The 18858-nt window shown below is 48.9% G+C and overlaps 1 protein-coding gene and 1 pseudogene across 1 annotated transcript in view; both read right to left on the reverse strand.

Annotated features, from left to right (window-relative positions):
- Positions 1-18858, reverse strand: part of SYCP2 (synaptonemal complex protein 2) — a 3993018-nt gene that overhangs the window by 3650740 nt on the left and 323420 nt on the right. The window lies entirely within an intron of this gene.
- On the reverse strand, positions 2623-4075 carry LOC147706230 (uncharacterized; annotated as a pseudogene).

The following is an 18858-nucleotide window of genomic DNA, read 5'->3' on the forward strand; positions in this document are numbered from 1 at the left end:
GGTGGGGCTGAGCGAGGAGCCTTGTGGGACGCCACAGATGACTTCGGTAGCCACGGACCGGAACGGGGGGAGGCAGACTCTCTGGGTTCTACCGGCGAGGAACGAGATGATCCATTCTAAGGCCGGGCCTTGGATGCCGGTGTTGCTGAGGCGCTGTATCAGGGTGCGGTGGCATACCGTGTCGAAGGCTACTGAGAGGTCCAAGAAGAGGAGTGCGGTGGTTTCCCCGTTGTCGAGCATAGACCTGATGTCATCGGTAGCTGCGATGAGGGCGGTCTCGGTGCTGTGGTTAGCTCGGAAACCGGACTGTGACGGGTCAAGGGATCCGTTTGTCTCGAGGATGTCGGAGAGTTGTTTGTTGACCGTCTTCTCAATGACTTTGGCCGAAAACGGGAGGAGCGAGATGGGTCGAAAGTTCTTGAGGTCCGCAGTGGTTTTTTTTCAGGAGGGTGCTGAGTTCGGCATGCTTCCAGCTCTCTGGGAAGGTGGCTGATGCGAAGGAGCTGTTGATGGCGTCGCGGAGTTGGGGTGCGATGATGGAGTCGGCTTTGTTAAAGATGTGGTGTGGGCATGGGTCGGTGGGAGAGCCGGAGTGGATGGTGCTCATGGTGCGGGTGGGGTCTTCGGTGCTGACCGGGTTCCAGGTGCAGAGGGTGGCGGTTGGGTGCGCTGGTTCGGTGGTTGGGTGGTTGGTCTGTGTGCTGAAGCTGTTTTGTATGTCAGCGATCTTGCGGTGAAAGAACGAGGCGAGGGAGTTGCAGAGGTCTTGCGAGGGTGTGATGTCGTTGTTGCAGGCGCTGGGGTTGGAGAGCTCTTTGACAATGCTGAAGAGTTCCTTGCTGTTGTGGGTGTTGTAGTCCAGACGCTGTTTGTAAGTAGTTCTCTTGGTGGTACGGATCTGTTGGTGGTGCTTGCGGGTGGCGTTCGAGGGCTGTCATGTTCTCTGTTGTCTGGTCCTGACGCAAGGTTTTCTCCAGGGAGCGGCAGGTTTTCTTTGAGTTTATGAGGTCGTCCGTGAACCACGAGGCTTTCTTGGTGTGGGGTCTGCAGGGTGGTTTCTTCAGTGGTGCGAGTTCGTCGGCGCAGTCGGTGATCCATTGTGCGAGGTTGCGGGCTGCTCCGTTGGGGTCCGGCGTGATTGCGGGAGGGTTCTGGCTGAGAGAGGTGGTGAGCTGGTCAGCGGTGATCTTGCTCCAGCTTCTGCGGGGGGCCTGCTGCGGGTGGTGGGTCATGGTTTTCTTGAAGGAGAAGTGGACGCAGCTGTGGTCTGTCCAGTGGAGTCCAGTGGAGTGGCTGAAGGAGATGTGCTTGCTGGAGAAGACATGGTCAAGCATGTGGCCGGCGTAGTGGGTGGGGGTGTTCACAAGCTGCTTGAGTCCGAGGTTGGCGAGGTTGTCCAGCAGGGTGGTAGTGTTGCTGTCTTTGTTGTTCTCCAGGTGGAAGTTGAGGTCTCCTAGGAGAATGTAGTCTGGGGAGGTCAGGGCGTGCGGGCTTACGAAGTCTGCGATGGCTTTGCTGAATTGAGTGCATGGTCCTGGGGGTCTGTAGATTAGGGTGCCTCTGAGGGTAGTCCTGGGGTCGGTGTGAATCTGGAAGTGCCGGTGTTCGGTGGCTGTGAGGGTGTCTTCCGAGTTGGTCGTGATGCAGATGGTGTTTCTGTGGACGATGGAGATGCCTCCTCCGGTTTGGTTGGTGCGGCCCTTCCGGGTGATCTTGTAGCCGTCCGGGATGGCTATGGCGATGTCAGGGGCTGAGGAGGCGTTCATCCAGGTTTCCGTGAGGAAGGCGACGTCCGGTGCTGCTGTGTCTAGGAGGTTCCAGAGTTCGACTGCGTGCCTGTGGACGGAGCGGGTGTTGAGCACTCTGTGAATTGGTTCAAAAGGGTGGCGCACGAGCTGGCTAACACTACATTGAGATGCCACAATGGTGGTGGAGGACGTACCAGTGAAAACATTCTGAAAAGTCCTTTAAAGAATTGCTGTATTATTCTTGAAGAGTAAAGTGAAGTGAAGTGGACCCATCCTGGCGATACCTTGAAATGGTTGCTAGGAAAACCTTTAGAGTTGCGTGAAATAATCCCGATTTTGCCAGAGGTAAGAAAAAAGGTAATATCTTTTTTGGCTCAGCCAGAAAGGGATGAATCCCAGCCGAGTGACATCAGATACAGAATCTCTTGCATTTAAGTCTGTGTGTCTTTATTGTAGCAGGTGCTCTTGCCTTAGCTAGTACCTCCTTGCAATATGCAGGGATATTCAGATGGGCGAATTCAAGGTACTCAGGCGCCAAGCCGCTAATTTCAGAGATGTCGGGTCCGGATGGTAAATCTGACCATCCTGGCTGGAGAGGAGGTCCGGAATTTGCCAAAACTGGATTGGTTCGCACTCCGATAGGAGAAGGAGCTTGGTGAACCAGTATTGGCGAGGCCATCTGGGGGCAATAAGAATCAGGCGACACGGTTCTTTCTTCATCTTCCGAAGAACTCTGGGAACCAACGGCATCGGAGGAAAGGCGTAAGCATATATTTGAGACCAGATGATCGAAAATGCATTCCCCTGAGAGCCTTTGTGGAGATGCCAGCTTGCAAAGAACCGGCATTTGCTTTTCTACTTGGTTCCAAAGAGGTCAAGATCTGGCTGACCCCACTCTTGAAAAATCCGATCCACCTTTGGTTGATGAAGTTCCCATTCGTGGGTGGACACCGTTGTCCTGCTGAGAGTGTCTGCAAGAACGTTTGCCGTTCCCGGTACATGGACCGCCAGAAGATTGATTCTGTGTCGTATTGCCCATGCCCGTATTTCCTGGGCTTCCGGAGACAGATGAGCCAATCTTGTTCCTCCCTGTTTGTTCAAATAGTGCATGCTTGTAGTATTGTCTGTCCGAACCAATACTGTGGCCCCTTGAACAATTGCACGAAAGGACTTGAGGGCTAGGAAGATGGCTCTTAGCTCCAGCAGGTTGATGTGCCAGACCTTCTGCTGAGGACTCCATCTCCCGCTGACCGTCAACCCCTGAAGATGTGCTCCCCAACCTTCGAGGGATGCGTCCGTGGTGATTGTAAAGTTTGGTGCGTCTTGGATGAACGTGCAACCCTGTTGTAAATTTCTCCTTTGAATCCACCAGAGAAGAGCACCTCGGATTCGAGGGGTTATCCGAATGAGGTCCTCGAATGAGCTGGAGACCTGCAGCCATTGCAGGTTGAGTTCTTCTTGAAGAGGCCTCATCCTGAGACGGCATTTTGGTATCAAAGGAATGCAAGAAGAGACCATCCCCAGAAAAGACTTGAATTGTCGGACTGAAACTGACTTTGAGAGTAAAATCCGAGTCATGTCCTGTATTCTTTCTTGCCTCTTGTCCGATACAAAAGCTCGGACCAGCTGTGTGTCCAAGGTTGCTCCCAGAAAAGCTCGTCTTTGAGATGGTTCCAGCTGTGACTTGCTGAAATTGATGGAGACCCAGACACCGCAGGATATGGTTGTCTGTGTCCACGTAAGAACTCGTCTTGATGAGGCAGTCGTCTAAGTAGGGAAATATTTGTATTCCCTCAAGCCGGAGGTGTGCTGCTACCGGAGACAGGACCTTTGTAAACACCCTGGGTACCGAACGCAGCCCAAAGGGGAGGATCTTGAACTGATAAACCCTGCCAGCCACTCTGAATCGCATGAACTTCCAGTGACCAGGTAAAATGGGGATGTGGAAATACGCATCTTGGAGGTCCAAGGTGGCCATGTATTCTCCCGCCGAAAGAAGATGCAGTATTTCCTGGAGTGATAGCATCCGGAACGTTAGCTTTTTCAAATATTTGTTTAGGGCACGGAGATCCAGAGTTGGACGCTATTCCCCAGAATTTTTCTTTATTAGAAAGAATCTGGAATAGAATCCTGCTCCTCTCTGAACCTGAGGAACCTTTTTGATTGCCATGTTTTTTAACATCAAATTGATCTGGGAAAACAACTCTTTGAGGTGAGCTGGAGGTGGGCCCCTTGGGGGGACATTTGGAGGAAATGTTTCGAATTCGAGGGCATGGCCCTTGGCCACAATGTCCAAGACCCACCTGTTTGATGTTATTGAGGACCATTTTGAGTAGAATTTGGAGATCTTTCCTCCAATTTTTATGTGAGACGGTGGCAGTAGCGGTGGCAGGCGATGACACTCATTGTCTTTTATCTTTTCCATGGTAGGCAGGCTTTCTTTTGTTTTGGGAATAATTAGTGTTGCGCTGGCCTTAGGACTGGGAAAGTTAGGTTTGGGAACGTTGATTCCCATGCCTGTAGGAGGACTGCTGATTATAGCCTCCTCTAGTAGAGGACGATCCACGTCCTCTTGCACCTCGAAAGGGCGACTTCCGAAATTGTAAGGTGCCCAGGGATCTAGCTGTCTCCATGTCCTTCTTGATTGTCTGCAAGGCTTCCTCTACTTGCGAGCCGAACAAAAACTCCCCATCGTAAGGCATGTCTAACACGTTAGCTTGAACCTCCTGGCGGAACAAAGTCGCTCTTAGCCAGCCTTGCCTGCGCAAGACAGCAGCTCCTGCTAATTGCCTGAATCCAGCTGAAGCCACATCAACTGCAGAGACAATCATCTCAGCCGAGATCCTTTCACCTTCCTGTAGAATTTTTAGAGCTTCAGTCTTGGATGGCTCTGGAAGCATGTTGACATATGGCAAGATGTCAGACCACATTTGCCGGCCATATCTGCCCAGAATGGCTAATGAGTTGGCAGCCTGGACTGTAGTTGCTGCCATTGTTGACACACGCTTTCCAATAGCATCCAGATGCCTGCCGTCTCTATCCGGTGGGGCTGCGATTGGAAAGGAAGGATTTCTAGATCGCTTCTGTGCAGCCTGTATGATCACGAATCCAATTTCGGGTGTCCTATAAGGCAAGCTGGGGACTTTTCAGGAGCCTTATATTTTGTATCTATCCTCAGCAGTACTGGAGGAATAGATGCAGGAGTAGACATAACTTTAATTCCCTCTTTCCAAATGAAATCGATAATAGGTATAGCCTTAACCTGCCTCCTTGAAATCATAAAGGAAGCATTCCTGTTGTGTAGTCTCCATGTCAATATGGAAGCGTTTTGTAGCTCTTTCCATTAGAAGATGGAATCCTCCCACGTCCACTGGAGGTAAATCAGCAGTAACCGGAGGTGAAGGAGAAGGTGTTTGAACCTGATAATCGTCCCACTCCGACACTGCCGCTGGATTACACTGCCCTTGTGGATTGTGGGGCTCATTGCAATAATTTAAGATGGTTGTGTTGCCCAGGTTTTTATATCTTTTTTTAAGCACACCTATCCCGTACACGGTTACTTTTTTCAAAACCCTTAAAGGGCTGCTGACCCGGCTGATCTGGGCAGGGAGACAGGCATGAGTGGGATGGAAGAGAATCATCCAACCATTTGAGAGAAGGGGGGTTTGGTGTACCTGATTTTTACTTGTACTATCTATTGGCCACTGGCGCACTACGCTTATTATTGGTATCACCCGGACGCACGTCTTCAGTCCCTGAAGCCTGAGCATATGCAAGCCCGTCCTTATACACTCCCTACTATTCTCCAGTATTGGGGTGTCTTTCATAGATTCACATGCCTGAATCATTCCGCGTCGTCGGAGTGGGAGTCCCACATAAAAAAGCAGTAATATGCCATAATAACATAGAAAAACTTGGTAATAACCAACCAGGAAGTAAAGTAGCCCAAGCTACAGGAGAAAAAACTTCCACACTTATGACTATCCTAGTCATTTTGTACAGCCCAAACTGCAGCCAATCAGGCGTCAGCACCCACCAGAAGGTTCTCCTCAGAGGCTCAGGCTCTCAGATTTTCTACCGTACGTCGTGTGAAGGGAGTCTCCCTGAGCTCTGCTCAGTACTTTTCTATTATTCTTCAGGAATCTAGTTTTGAAGATGTCTTCATCTAAGAATTCTTTGTTCAGGCCTTGTGACTCTTGTGGTAAGCTCCGGCTTTTTAAAAAAGATCCCCACAAGCAGTGCATTTACTGCCTGTATCCTGAGCATCAGGTGAAGGACTGCAAGATATGTAGGACCTTCCCTCAGAAGACCCTCAGGGACAGAGAGGGCCACCTGCTTTTGTGGCTACAAAAGCTCAAGGATCAAGATTATCCTGCTTCTGTGGTAGGCAGTATTGCCTCTGGCTCTACAACAGCTTCTAGGAAGAGAGCTGATGAAGAGGTGTTGTCTTCTCCTGGGGCCAAGATTGTAAAGAGGCAATAATCTTCTAAGGTGTCTGAGAGGCAAGTTGGATCCGTCATCGACTTCCCCTTCTCTCTCTTTTTCCTCAGAAGAATGCTGTTCTTCAGGCTGATGGGACGCTACAGGTGGAGGAGACTTTGGAGGTCTTAAATCAGATATGGGCCTTTGCACCACAGGTGTAGGGGGCACAGAGTCCGCTGACCCAGACAGTGGAAAACACCTGTAATAATCATTTAGCATGTGCTGAAGATTTGTTAGCAAAGCTACTGGCATCTGAGCAGAGGGGACATTTGTAACAGGTGATGTCACAAGTTCAGGCAAATGTTGGTCATCTTGATCGTCCTCTTGGTATTTGATGTTCAATTCAGAAGCACTTGTAGCTGTCCCAAACCTTTCATTCATATCAGAATCCTCCTCACTATCTTCAGAGTCCAGTAACTTGTCAGGGACCTGAAGGGGTACCGTTTAAGGTGACAGGCATAGAGGAGATAAAGGTTCTAGGGCAGAACCGCGTCTCTGAAGCAAGGATGGCTTTGGTGTTGATGTAAAAGCCGTAAACGGTGACCAAATCTGCATGGTGGTACATGTAGACCGTTGCGGTGTCGACGGAGGCCCTATCGACGGGCTCGTCGACGGGGGCTTGGCTCCAGACGATGAAGAGGTCGTCGTCGACGATTGAGTTGTCTTCGCTGACGAGGAAGATTGTCAACGACAGTGTCTTCGTCGACGACGGTGTCTTTGTCGACGGTGTAGGACTCGTCAACGCGGTGGTCGGCGACGGGATCTTAGTCGACGGTGATGGAGCAACCGTCGACGGTGGCGTCGACGAAGCTATCGTCGACGGAATCTTCTTCAGCTTGGCAGCCGACGAGGCGTTGACGATGGCAGATGAAGATTCTTTCGTCGATGAGATAGGCCTGACAGCGACATAGACCTCGTCGACGGTGAAGGCGCTGTCGACATTAACATCTCAGGCTTAGGTGAAGTGAAAGTTACCGTAGACGTAGATGTTGCGATAACCGGAATCTTTGTCGACGAAGGAGTCGACGACGGCATCGTCGACGGCAGGGTCTGTTTCTGAGGTAAAGTCTCTTCAGAAGTCGTCTTTTGAGGTAATTTTTTGGTTGTCCTTCTCGGGGGTGAGGATGGCCCAAGTTTGGCCTTAGTAGGGGGAGTAGCCTTAGAAGTGGAAGGCCTCTCAGACCCCTTAGAAGATTGTTGTCTCTTTACAATCTTGGCCCCAGGAGAAGACAACAACTCTTCAGCAGCTCTCTTCCTAGAAGCTGTTGTAGAGCCAGAGGCAATACTGCCTACCACAGAAGCAGGATAATCTTGATCCTTGAGCTTTTGTAGCCACAAAAGCAGGTGGCCCTCTCTGTCCCTGAGGGTCTTCTGAGGGAAGGTCCTACATATCTTGCAGTCCTTCACCTGATGCTCAGGATACAGGCAGTAAATTCACTTCTTGTGGGGATTTTTTTTAAAAAGCCGGAGCTTACCACAAGAGTCACAAGGCCTGAACAAAGATTTCTTAGATGAAGACATCTTCAAAACTAGATTCCTGAAGAATAATAGAAAAGTACTGAGCAGAGCTCAGGGAGACTCCCTTCACACGACGTACGGTAGAAAATCTGAGAGCCTGAGCCTCTGAGGAGAACCTTCTGGTGGGTGCTGACGCCTGTTTGGCTGCAGTTTGGGCTGTACAAAATGACTAGGATAGTCATAAGTGTGGAAGTTTTTTCTCCTGTAGCTTGGGCTACTTTACTTCCTGGTTGGTTATTACCAAGTTTTTCTATGTTATTATGGCATATTACTGCTTTTTTTATGTACCGTGGGACTCCCACTTCGATGACGGGGAATGATTCAGGCATGTGAATCTATGAAGGACACCCCAATACTGGAGAATAGTAGGGAGTGTATAAGAACGGGCTTGCATATGCTCAGGCTTCAGGAACTGAAGACGTGCGTCCGGGTGATACCTATAATAAGCGTAGTGCGCCTGTGCCAATAGATAGTACAAGTAAAAATCAGGTACACCAAACCCCCCTTCTCTCAAATGGTTGGACGAGTCTCTTCCATCCCACTCACGCCTGTCTCCCGGCCCAGATCAGCCGGGTCAGCAGCCCTTTAAGGGTTTTGAAAAAAGTAACCGTGTACGGGATAGGTGTGCTTAAAAAAAAGATATAAAAACCTGGGCAACACACCCATCTTAAATTATTGCAATGAGCCCCACCATCCACAAGGGCAGTTTAATCCAGCGGTCTATCTGTCCGGATAGTCGATCAATGGCTGGGCTGTATTTTAACCACACTACCTCTGAGGCCGTGCGGTGTATAGTAATTCCGAGGTATTTGGGGGGTCATCACACCATCGCAGGGAAACTCCAGCGTAAAGTGTGTGGTGGCGTCAGTCAAAGGGAATATTTCGATTTATTCCAGTTTATGACCAGTCCGGCGAAAAGACACCAAACTGCACCTCCTCTCTCATAGTAGGGGGAAGATTTAAAGCCGGCTCGTTGACGAATAAAAGGATGTTGTCCGCATACAAGGACGCAAGTAAAGGACCCTGATGGAACCCTATTCCCCACTGTAGGTGCTGTTTCTGCAAATGCCGCACCAACGGGCCCATTGCAATAATAAAAAGCAGGGGCGATAGCGGACAGCAAAGTTTACTTGACGCAGCATACAAAAATCCCACTCTAGGGAATCAAATGCTTTTTCAGCATCTAACAAAATGGCGGCGGCTGGGAGTTCAGGGTTGATTTGTTTGATGACTGCGGATAACATGCGTAAATTTATCGATATGGACCTCTTCGGCATAAATCCCGATTGAAAGGGGAAGATAATTTGTCTGATTATAAGCGAGGTAAGCGTGGACAGTTCTTTTGCTAAAATCTTATAATCCTGATTGAGGAGGGATAGTGGCCTATACGAGACGCAGTTATCAGCCAACTTACCTGGCTTCAAGAGTAAAGTTATTATTGCCTGGCACATAGTGGGGGGAGGCTCACCAGATTTATAAAATGTGCCAGTGAGCCCATCCGTGCCAGGGGCTCGAGCCCTCCAGGCCATTTATGGCCTCAATAATATTGTCTGCCCCAATGGGTGAGGCGAGGAACTCCTTTCCCCTCTCAAGCCACACAATCGCTATTTCATGTAGATACTCTTTCTGCATTTCACCAGATGGTGAAGAGCCTGTTGTGTAGGGGCAAGTGTAGTAGAACAAAAAGCATGACTGAATGTCAGTGCCATACGTGACATGGTCCCCATTCAGATCCCGCAGCCTCGACATGTATGTAGTTTGGTGCCTGGGGGTGAGTAAACACGCCAGAGTTTGCCCAGACCTCTCTTCCTCCCCATACACCCGGGCACAAGCATATATCCCCAAGCTAGTTGCCTCCCATTGCCCCAGTTCCTGGTATTCTTTCAGTAACCTAGTGGGCCAATGCAACGGAGCAGGGACTGTACCAGTCAATGACTGGGAGTCCAATTCTCATAGCTCTCACTCAGTGGCATCAAGCTCCCAGCAAGTCGTGCCGAGCACCCCAGCCTGCTTGGCGGTGCAAATACCCCTGATGTACACCTTAAATGCCTCCCACGGGTTGGCGTAAAGAGGAACTGAGCCTGTATTTATCTGAAAGTACTCCACTATTGCGTCTTGCGCTTCACTCCTAAAAACAGTATCCAAAAGTCTTTCAGTAGATGGACGCACAACAGCAGGCAAAACAAGCGCCAGTAGAACTGGCGAGTGGTCCGAGAAGAGTACGTGGCAGTGGTCCACCTCCAGTGTGTGGATGAGCAGGTCAGGGGTGACATACCATTGATCTATCCGGGACCAGCTACCATGTGGTGCCGAGTAGCTGGGCACCACATGGAGCAGGGTGTAGTGTTGTGACCAGTGACAGTGGTGTCCACCCCAGGCTGCAACATGTCATTGAAGTCCCCACCAAATATTATAGACTCAATTGGTATGGCAGTGATGAGGGCCGAGATGTTGGCAAAGAAGTCCTGAGCATCTACATTAGGAGCGTAGACATTTATAAAAAGCAGACGCCTAGCACCTATAGATCCTGCCACGAGCAAATAGTGGCCCTCTATATCGTTGATCACAGTCTGGGTGATGAACGGGAGTGATTTACAAATTAGTATGGAAACGCCCCAGGAATAGGTACTATATCCAGCGAAATATCGATTGTCTCACCAAGCACCCAGAAGGAATATGCTACTTACCAGTATGCATCTGTTCTTGGCATGTACGGCTGCTGACATTCATTTCTGTGCATAGATCGCCGCCTAGTGTTGGGTCCGGATGATTGCACTTTGTTGTCCTGGAAGAGTCTTCGAAGTATCACGAGATAGGTGACTCCTCCCCTGGACTACAGTGCGCATGGCCATCTTCTCCATCCTCAGATTGTTTTTCGCCATTGTGGCAGAGATGGAGATAGTAAAGTAAGAGATGGCCATGTAAAAGATAATGCTGCAGATGCGACAGGCACCGGGGAGGAGGGCGGGAGATATGAATGTCAGCAGCCCTACATGCCAAGAACAGATGCATACTGGTAAGTAGCATATTCCGTTCGAGGCATGTGGGCTGCTGAATTCATATCTGTGCATAGACTGTATAGCAGAATCTCCTCTAGCGGTGGTTACCTGTGCCAGCTGCAGCAGTTTGGAAAAGAGTTTTTAGGACAGCTTGGCCTACAGCAGCTTGCTGCTTTGCTTGCACGTCTACACAGTAGTGTTTGGTGAAAGTGTGTATGGTAGTCCATGTGGCTGCCCTACATATGTCTTCAAGAGGAATATTCCCTAGGAAAGCCATGGATGCCCCCATTTTTCTTGTAGTGTGCTCTTGGGGGGGACGGTTAAAGTGGGTTTGGCTTTTTGATAGCATATCTGAATGCATTTAACTATCCATCTGGCTATTCCTGATTTTGATATTGGATTCCCTTTATGTTGTTGTGAAATAGCAACAAATAATTGCTTTGTCTTTCTAAATAATTTAGTTCTGTCCACATAGTAAAGTAGAGCTCTTTTTACATCCAGTGTTTGTAGGGCTCTTTCAGCTACTGACTGTGGAATTTGAAAGAACATTGGCAGTTCTATCGATTAATATGGAAATTTGATACGACTTTTGGCATAAACTTAGGGTTTGTTCTAAGAACTACCCTGTTAGCATGTACTTGCATGAAAGGTTCTTGAATTGTTAGTGCTTGTAATTCCCTAACTCGCCTGAGTGAGGTAATAGCAATGAAGAAAGCCACATTCCACGTTAAGAATTGCAGTTCGCATGAGTGTAGAGGTTCGAGAGGAGGTCCCATAAGTCTGGTAAGTACTATATTTAAATTCCAGAATGGGGAAGGAGGGTGTCTTGGAGGGATCACCCTTTTAAGACCCTCCATAAAAGCCTTGATTGCTGGTACTCTAAACAGTGAAAGGTGTTGCCTGTTTTGAAGGTATGATGCTATAGCAGCTAGGTGTAGCCTTATTGAAGAGTATGCTAGGTTGCATCTTTGAAGATGCAGCAGGTAGCATATAATGTTTTGTATGGAAGCATCTAATGGGTTGATTTGGTTATTGTTGCAGTAAATAGCAAATCTTTTCCATTTAGCTGCATAGCATGCTCTAGTAGTTGGCCGTCTTGCCTCCTTGATAATGTTCATACAATCAGGAGGCAAGTTAAGGTATCCGAACTCTAAGACTTCAGGAGCCACATCGCTAGGTTCGTCTCATTGGGATCTGGGTGCCTGATTTCTCCATGGTTCTGAGTTAGAAGATGGGGTGCGAGGCACAGCCTTTGATGAGGAACTACTGAAAGCTCCAGGAAAGTTGTGTAGCATGGTTGTCTCGCCCATGTGGGAGCAACTAGGATTAGCATGAGTGACTGTTGCCGCAGTTTGCGTGCCACCGGCGGAATCAACGGTGTTGGGGGAAAAGCGAATGCAAATCTGCCTGACCAGTTCATCCATATCGCATTGCCCTGTGACAATGGATGTGGGAACCTGGCGGCAAAGTACTGGCATTTGGAGTTTTCTTTTGTGGCAAACAGGTCTATTTCTGGGTGACCCCACTCTTTGAAGAATGGTTGGAGAACTTGGGGGTGAATTTCCCATTCGTGAAGTTGTTGGATGTGCCTGCTGAGCAGGTCTGCTATCTGATTGTCTTTCCCTGGAAGGTGTTCTGCTAGGAGAAAGATGTCTTTTGGAATTGCCCACTTCCATATGCTATGTGCCAAGTGGGACAGCTGTGGAGAGTGTGTTCCTCCCTATTTCTGGATATAGTACATTGCGGTCATGTTGTCCGTCCGGGTCAACACAGTCTTGATGTACAAGAATTTCTGGAATGCTTTCAGGGCTAGGAATATCACTGACAACTCTAGTTGGTTGATATGCAGTTTCTTTTGTTTCGTTGTCCAGAGCCCTTGTACTGTGTAGTGAAGGAGGTGGGCTCCCCAGCCCGTCAGTGATGCGTCCGCTGTTAGTACTAGTTGTGGAACCGGCTCTTGGAACAGTCGCCCCTTGGAAAGGTTTTGTGGGTTCCACAACTGCAGAGAGCTGCGAGCGCGACTGTGTACCAAGACTAGGTCCTTTAGTTGTCCTAGAGCCTGGTTCCATTGCCGTGCTAGGCATTCCTGCAACGGGCGCATTTGAAGTCTGGCATGAGGGACAATTAATATGCAGGAGGCCATCATGCCTATGAGCTGCATGAAGACTCGAGCTGGCAGAGAGTGTTGTGGCAGCAATTTGCGAATGAGCATCTGCATACTGGCTATCCTTGCTGAATTTGGGTATGCCTTTGCCACTGAGGTATCTATAGTGGCTCCCAGATATTGCTGTATGTGGGACGGATGCAGATGCGATTTTGGATAGTTTATCGAGAAGCCTAGGCTGTGTAGCAGATGGGAGTGTTTGGGACGTGTTTTCTGCACATTGTTGTTACGATCTTGCTTGTATTAGCCAATCGTCCAGATACGGGAACACATGAATGTGTTGTCTCCTGAGATCTGCTGCTACTGTCGCTAAGCATTTTGTAAACACTCTTGGAGCTGTGGTTACCCCGAAGGGCAATACCTTGAATTGGTAGTGTTGACCTTCTATTGTGAACCTGAGATATTTTCTGTGAGCTGGATGGATGGGTATGTGAAAATACGCGTCCCTGAGGTCCAATGTTGCTAGGAAGTCTCCTTGCTGTAGTAATGGGATTTCTTGCTGTAGTGTGATCATATGGAAGTGCTCTGACAGTGTGTATTGATTTAGGGGTCTGAGGTCCAATATTGGTCTGAGGGAACCGTCCTTCTTGGGAATAAGGAAGTATAGGGAATATACTCCTGTCCCTTGATGTTGGAAAGGGACTGGCTCTATGGCCCCCTTTTCCAGCATGCATTTCACCTTTTGTTGCGGCAGGGTGATGTGTTCTTTGGACATAGGACGGTGTCTGGGTGGTATGTTTGGGGGGATTTAAGTGAGTTCCAGGCAATAACCATACTGGATAATTTGTCTCACCCACCTGTCCGTGGTAATTGCGTTCCAGACAGGTAGGAATTGTTGGAGTCTGCCTCCGACCGGTGTTAGGTGGTCCGGAGGTAGCGTGATGAAGTCACTGTTTTGTGGCAGTGGAGGATCTGGTGGTATTGCCTGCACGTCCTCTTCCCTTATTATTATTTCCCCTATAACCTCCTCAGTTGGAGTTTTTGGTAAAGGAGCTTTGTGTGTTGCCTTTGTATAATCATGACGTTTGGGAAGTATTGCCTCGTATAGCTGCCCTGTATGAGGAGCGTCGAAAGGAACTTCTGTGTTGCTGAAACTGCAATGCTCCCATTGACTTTGCGGTTTCAGTGTCCTCCTTCATTTTATCTAAAATGGTGTCGACAGCAGGGCCAAAAAGGAAGTCTTGGTTGATTGGCTGATTAAGGATGGTGGACGGCACCTTGTTTTTAAAGCCTGAAATACACAGCCATGCATGTCTCCTTAGTAAAACACTAGTGTTAATCGACCTGGCTGCGGTGTCCGCTGCATCCAGCGCACATTTGATGGAGGCGTTTGTGATGAACTTTCCCTCCTGTATGAGGTCATCAGCTTGGGCTTTAAAAGGCTCAGGTAGGTGTTGCATTAAGCTTTCAAGCTGGTCGTAGTGTGCTCTATCGTAACGAGCTAGCAGAGCTTGTGTATTGGTAATCCTCCATGAATTGGAGGCTTGTGCTGCTACCCTTTTACCTGAGGCTTCTAGTATTTTTGATTCCTTATCGGGGGAGGGGCTTCCCCCGTAGTTTGTGAGTTAGCCCTCTTTCGTGCATTAGCCACCACTAGTGAGTCCAATGGTAACTGCCCTCTGATGTAGGTGGGGTCTGTAGGGGCTGCTCTATACTTTTCTTCAATCCTGGGATTGATTACTCGTATCTTTAAATATGTCAGGTGCGTGTTTTAACACTCCCTTTAGCATAGGAAGTGTTTTTACACTCTTTTCTGAGGTAGGGAAGGTATCAAATAAGAACTCTTCCTCTACGGGATCATTATGCATATCTACATTGTGGTATTGTGCTGCCCTGTCTATCAATTGGTTGAAGACAATGGTGTCATCAGTAGGTGAAGGCTTACTTGGATAAGAGGAGACATCAGGGATGGGATGGGTGTTATAAGGGTCAGTTGGCTCCTCCCAGGGTTCATTTTGTGGCTCAGGATCCTGTGGATAATCATAATCAGGCTGAGGATCATCCCCTGTGTTCCCCTCATTGTCCCCATAGTGAGAAGGAGAGTAAGGAGGAAAAGGAGTAATAGGCATAATGGGATAGAATGGAAGAAGGGTCTAGATGGAGAACTCCCAAAGTCCTTCTTTAGTGGAATAGGTGAAAGAGAGTCAGCGTCCAGTGGCCTCTTTTCCTGTGCAGGATTGTCACTTTACCAGTCTCTGGGTTAATGTATATTTTTGCCTGGTCGTCTGCTGGATCGGGATGGTAGAGATCTTCTTCCACTGTTCTTGGTTGTGAGTTTTTCGGGTCAACAACACCTTCTGCTTCGATGACTTTTGGTGCCTTAGAGCTTTTCTTCGGCTCGGGCCTTTTTTCTGGTCGGCGAGTGTTTTTGGATCGACCGCATTTCTTGTGCTCGACAGGCTTTTTAGGTTGACTGTCCTTTCCCGAGTCGATGGGCTTTTTTAGGATCGACTGGTGTTTTTGGAACACTGGTCTTCGGGTCGATAGCCTTCTCCGGCCGGATTATAGGCTTCGATACGGCACCTTTCCCGTCTGCGACCTTTTTTTGGTTCAGCGACTTTTGGCACTGCCGGCCTTTTCGGGTCAACGTCCTTTTAGGTGTCAGCGCTTTTTGGCTTGGTGTCCTTTTTGGGTTCAACGGCCTGTTTCGGGTCGGCGCCCTTCGTTTCAATGACCTTTTTCGGGTTGACGGTTTTCTTGGGGTCGACGCCTTTAGGCTGCACGGCCTTCTTTGGCTCGACGGTGTTCTTTGGATCGACGCCTTTAGGCTGTATGTTTTTCTTGGGGTCGACAGCCTTCGGGTCGATGACTTTTTTAGGCTCTAGAACTTTCTTTGGATCAGAGTACTTGGCCCTGGGGTCTCAGAAGGTTGCGGTTTCGAAGCCGAGCCAGATGGCGGGGCTGGCAAATGTTTGTTTGGTGATGCCTCGACCGGAGCCTTTGGTAACGGGGTAATTGGTGTCGGGGGCAGTGTACTCACGATTTGCCCCTGTGGGATCTATCTCGTCATCGGAGTCTGAGTAGTCCTCGCCAGTGATGATCTCTAGGTCCGAATCTGTAGCTTCCTGAAGTTCTTGGTCACCACTTGTCCGGTTCCGGTGCCTGTCGCTGCATCTCTTGCCTAGTGGCCCGTAGATTCCGTATGGTTTTCTTCGACCGAAACTGGGCGCAGGCTGAGCAGGTTTCTTTTAAACGGGCTCCTTTCCATCAACAGCAGGCCCACGTGGCGTCGAAAAGGCCCAACAGCCCGCGTCGACAATCGATTCGAGATGGAAAGTTTTATCGAGTCAAAAGGTACCGAGCAGGAACAATACCGTAGAATTCGAAGGCCTTTTGGCCTCTATAAAAGTTTTGTTTCGATTCCGAAGTTGGAGTGTAGGAATAACATCCGAACCCAGTGGCGGAAAAAAACAATCTGAGGATGGAGAAGATGCCCATGCGCACTGTAGTCCAGGGGAGGAGTCACCTATCTCGTGATACTTCGAAGACTTCCAGGAGAACAAAGTGCAATCATCCGGACCAACACGAGGCGGCGATCTATGCACAGATATGAATTCAGCAGCCCACATGCCTCGAACATCTGTTTTCTGATTTCGGAGCATAGTGGGTCTTCTGCAGCAGTGCAACATGAACGTTATGGCTAGCCAAATATGCAAGCACATGTTGTCCCTTACATGGGTTGGACAGCCCTCTGGCATTCCACATCATGCAGTGCAATTCAAACCCTCCAGGTCGCCCGCCCGCCCCCACTACTTCAGGCTCATTACTATGCAGATCGAAATAACAGTATGGGTATGGTTGGATAGCCAGGTGTCAGTATTGTTTATGACCTGTGAACCAAAAAGCTAAGCAGAAACATTCAACCAGAACAACCTTGGATATCCTCCCAACCTATATCCGGTGAATCCCAAAACATTACATTTTAGTAAAACAAATAAATCAAAGAAGTAGCCCCATACCAAGTGCGAGTTGTAGGAGATCTCCTAGGGGGGCAGCAATGCTCCAAGCGAACCACTTGTGGAATAAAAAAACATGAAGAAAAGGCATCACATCGACCAGTGTGTGAAATATTACTAAGTTTGCGCCAAAGCCCGTTTTACTTCAAGGGAGGGAAGAGCGTCAAACCACTTATCTCATGCCCCCAGCCCAGGCATGTAGCTATTTTCTAGGGGAAGTAGCTCTTCCCTCCTTGTGACATTTTCAGTTTTCTGTTGCCTCCGCAGGCGTATCTAAAATAAGTGTTTTACCGCCGACCTGAACACGTAATCGTGCCGAGTACAACATGGCATAGCACATATTTTCATTCCTCAATGTTCGCTTGATATCTTGGAATTTATGCCTGTCCTCCTGTACCATAGGCGTGAAGTCTGGGTAGAACGAGATGTTCATTCCCTGGTACTGTAGATTTTCCATCTCCCGGACCTTTCTCAGCACAACATCTCTGTCATGGTAGTTCAACAATCACAAAATTACCGGTCAGGGAGGTGCACCTACCCGGAGCAGACCTGGGTTCCAGGGAACAATCAGCAGGCTCCACCGCAAATGTGCTTGAAAAACTGTCTCTGCCGAAGAGGTCAGTCAGCATCCGCTCTACAAATGCCTCCATGGGACTAGTGTTGGTGGATTCTGCAATCCCCGCAAATCGACGAATATTGTGGCGTGATCGTGCTTCAAGATCCTCCGCCTTTGCAGTTATTGTCTTCAGAAGGCGCACTACGCAATCTAGTTGCTTGTTCATTGCAGCGTGCATATCCTCAGCGTCAGAAATGCGTTTCTCAGCAGCGTCTATTCGGGCCTCATGTTGCTCCAGTCGGCCGTGCATGCCATTCATCCCCGCACCCAGCTCATAGAAACGAGCGTCTAGGCCTTAAATCCACCATATAACTAAGCCATAATGGCGGCAGTTCCCTCCGCCAAAGCACCACTAGCCACTGGAGGGTGTGCTCGCTCAGGGCGATTATCGTGCGATGCATCCACTCCACCATCCTTCCTTGGAGTCTTGGAGGATTCAAAGTTGTGCTGCCTTTGTTTAGGGTCACACCGACCCATACTGTCCAAATGTGTGCGATGGCAAAAGAAGTCACCAATTCCATCAGGCATGCACTATCATGAGGCATGGTGCACCAGGGGGAGGAAGGCTACAGCAACCCCCTCGTTCGCCAGCTTAGGTCTCCAGGTATAGGCTACAATGAACTCCACCACCCCTCGCCTCTAGATAAATTGTACATAGGATTGGCTGCTCCTCAAGTGTACAGTTTTACGCACTATATCTGTCTTATCCTTGAAGGGGGGGGGCATGGGGGCTCACACTAATACACCCCCCTCAGATGTCTTCCATAAATGGACATTATTGCTCTCAATGCGGAGAAGGCAGCCGGTCCCAACCGCAGTCTGCTTGACGCGCCTCTCTCATTACAGGCGCATATTCGATCTAGCATATATCCCGTCAGACGAAGCTTGAGTATCGCACTTGGGGTGCATGGCGTGGTAGCCAACACAGTTTGACACGTTGTAGGCCCGCTCGAGGCGGCAGAGGCAAACAGGATGCAGGTTTGTCAGCAACATATGTCGACAGGTGCTGAAGAACGTGAAGCCGGCCTTCCTAGTGGGCATCCTGCCACACCAAGAGAACATTTTCAAAAAGACTTCCACAAAAGTCGAAAAGGGTCAGTCAAAAATTGACTGGGGGTAGCTCTCTCCGGATCTGCCCCAGTTAGCAAGTTGGCACATGTATACATTTAGAAGTTTCATTTGTAAATAGCAATGGCATTATTCTTTAGTGGGTGTGCGCTTGTATTTTCATTTATTTATTTATTTATTTCGGTTTATATAGCGCGTTATAACCCAGGGGTCTCTAAGCGCTTTGTCAGGTACGCACAACAAGTATTCAGAGGGTCATTCGGGAATTTATAGCCCCATCAGGCTTGTTGGAAAAGCACAGTTTTTA

The sequence above is a fragment of the Lissotriton vulgaris genome, chromosome 7, assembly GCF_964263255.1.
Source record: "Lissotriton vulgaris chromosome 7, aLisVul1.2, whole genome shotgun sequence".
NCBI classification, from domain to species: Eukaryota; Metazoa; Chordata; class Amphibia; order Caudata; family Salamandridae; genus Lissotriton; species Lissotriton vulgaris.